The sequence below is a fragment of the Oncorhynchus clarkii genome, chromosome 20, assembly GCF_045791955.1.
Source record: "Oncorhynchus clarkii lewisi isolate Uvic-CL-2024 chromosome 20, UVic_Ocla_1.0, whole genome shotgun sequence".
Lineage (NCBI taxonomy): Eukaryota > Metazoa > Chordata > Actinopteri > Salmoniformes > Salmonidae > Oncorhynchus > Oncorhynchus clarkii.
In genome coordinates, this window is record NC_092166.1 from 66,021,065 (window position 1) to 66,024,188 (window position 3,124).

Below are 3,124 nucleotides of genomic sequence, written 5' to 3' on the forward strand. Positions count from 1 at the left end.
AACGGATATTACCAACTACTTTAATTTAAAATTTCTCATTGTCAAGATTAGTAAACTTAGGCATGACATGCCAGCAACAAACATTGTCACTACGCATTCCCCTCAGGAGACAGAAAATATTTGGCATTGGTCCTCAGATCCTCAAAAAGTTCCACAGCTGCACCATCGAGAGCAAGCTAGCATAGAAAACAGGCTAAACTATAACGAAACGAGAGATTCCTTCAAACCGTCAATTTAACTTGAGTGTTGAGTTTGACTGATCTCAAATAAGACTATCATTCCGTCTTGGTGAAATGACAGATCCGAAAGAAGTACAGTACCAGGAATCCAAGCTAGCGAGTGAGCTGCTGCTGCTAGGAAAAAGACCCAGCTGGTTGCATCACCAGGCGGTGTCAGAGGAGGGCCCTAAAAAATTGCCAAAGACTTCAGCCACCTTAGTCATAGACTGTTCTCTCGGCTACCGCATGGCAAGCACCAAGTCTAGGTCCTAAAGGCTTATTGACAGCTTCTACCCTCCCACCCCCATTTTTATGCTGCTGTTACTCTGTTTATTATCTATGCATAGTCACTTTACCTCTACCTACATGTACATATTACCTCAACTAACCTGTAAATATTTTTCTTAAAACTGCATTGTTGGTTAAGGGCTTGTAAGTAAGCATTTCACTGTAATACAATTTGATTGTAATTTTGAATTCCATAAAGTGAGCATGGAAGAGGTGAAAAAATTGTTCTTGTCTATAGACAATGACAAGTCACTGGGGATTGACAGCTTTGATAGAAAATTACTGAGGATAATAGCAGATGATGTTGCCTACTAGCAAGTGTATGCCCCCAGGTCTGGAGGGAAGCAAAAGTGATTTTGTTTCCTAAGAATAGCCCCCTTTACTGGCTCAAATAGCCAACCAAGCAGCCTGTTACCAACCCTTAGTTCTCAGAACGTTATGTTTCAGTTGGCTTTAGTTTCTGTTTTCTGAGCCCCACATATAAGGTGGGTCTTACCTGTGCAGTCTTAGTCTCACTTGTCGCTGTGCCATACAAGGCTCTGGAAGATGCTCTAAGGTACAAACATTAAACATCCTTCTCAGACCCTAACCAATGCCATTAGGAGAGAGGTACAGTGTCTAGGCCTTTAGGGCAACTTCATCCTACTCTAACTTCACCTTGCCATCCGGGGGACGGATCCTGGTTCCGGCTCATCACTGTGTACTCAGACTCGGATTGGATCCCCTCGCACACAGAGGAGCCGCTGGACTTCTAGTTTCTATAGCAACCCCTACCGCAGCACGCCCATCAAGGGTCACAGTACCATCTACACATAGACCATCGGTAGGTGGGTCCAAAATCTCTCTGTCTTTGTCCTCTCTCAAGCCCTATGGCCTAATATTGTACAGGGATACAGTTTCCCTGCAGTGGCAAGATCCTCTGAAAATAACAGTGAATCAGATGCCATAAGCTGGCGCACCATGTACAACAAACAAATTAGTGTGTGATTGAGCTGACAACTACTGTTGAGCCACACACAGCAGCTACTGTAAGTGGACGGATAGGGCATACACTACCAGTGGATCTCCTAGTTTTACTTGCATTCTGAGCCAGGCACAAACACCACAGATACAGCATTCAGGGCTACAGTACAAACACCAGAATGTTCCATTGAACCCATTTTACAGAGCTATGTGGGAGAGGATATGCAAGGTTAAACATTGAGTGGTACCATTCAGCTGATTTCACCCATCTATGGGTTATTTCACAGGTTCCTATGGGGAGGGAGAGACAGGCCAGTACGTGGAGTGGCTGAGGGACTACTGCCAGGCCTTCTTTGGGCTGATGGTTAAGCCATTGCCTCCGGTGACCACTGCCGCCATGGTCTGTGCATTCAGGGTCAACTGCAGTTCACGCAACCTACAGATCCACACAGGTGAGAGAAACCACCTCATGGCATACCCAGGGGCATGGGCCTTTTACCAAACCAATACCAATCCAATCAGGTGGTTGTTAGACTAAACAAAGCTCCGGATGTCATTGATCACGTGCTTCTGATAAAGTGATGCAGGCATCGGAACACCGCTTCTAAGTACACTGCTTTGCGTGCCTTGGAGCTCCGGCATAAGAGGTAACATCGCTAAATCCATGGTGTCCCCCTTCCAGAGTGCAAAGAAACTTGGCATGACCCTGGACAACATCCTTTAGTTCTCTGTAAACATCAAAGCAGTGAGTCGCTCTTGCTGGTTAATGCGCTACAACAGGTGTATTCAACTCTTACCTTACAAGGTCCTGCTCGTTTTCTTTTCTACCTGATACTAAATTGCACACACCTGGTGTCCCAGGTAAAAATAAGTCCCTGATTAGGTGGGAACATCAAAACCCTGCAGCTTATCCAGAATGCCACAGCCTGCCTGGTGTTCAACCTTAAGTTCTCTCATGTCACTCCACTCCTTCGAGGTGGAGCAATTACAGATCCTGGAGCATTGACAGGTTTTTCACTTTGTCAGCTTGTGGATTTGAACTGGCGACCATTCGGTTACTGGCCCAATGCTCTAACTGCTAGGCTACTTGCTGCTTCCACATTTATGTCTATTCCTACCCTATGTTTGCCTCCTGACGGTCACCCATGAGATAGGGCAAATATTTGGGGTGAAGCAAATATTTGCAGTGTGTCATGCAGGGCTCCAACCACCTGGAGGAGTCAGACACCCAGCCCATGGACCCCTGCCCACTCTGCCTCCGCAAGGTAAGCACATAATTTGCATAAACTTTGATACTACTATATTCTGTAGCCTGGTTGCAAATCTATTTCCCAAGGTACAGTATAATGAGGTGACTTGTCTCTCTCAGGCCTTGCTGCGATGGATAGAGGAGGAGGAAGCAACTAGCCATGGACACCTCACTGTCTCCCAGTCTGACTCTGAGCCACATTGTCCCAAACCCACCATGGCCTTCCAGACCTCCAGACAGTGGCAGATTTACCTCTAGATTCTAGAATGGTCACACTGCGGAAATAGATATGACTGATGAATGTACACAAGGATGAGATGAAGATCCTAGAATGTACATTTCTATTCAAAGTACTTTACTGACTTTACACACTATTGTGATAGTTTTGTACAAATAAAATATATTA

The 3,124-nt window shown here is 45.5% G+C and overlaps 1 pseudogene; it reads left to right on the top strand.

The window, feature by feature from the left end:
* The first annotated feature begins 62 nt into the window (after nucleotides 1-62).
* Nucleotides 63-2,976, top strand: LOC139377152 (archaemetzincin-2-like; annotated as a pseudogene).
* Nucleotides 2,977-3,124: the final 148 nt, after the last annotated feature.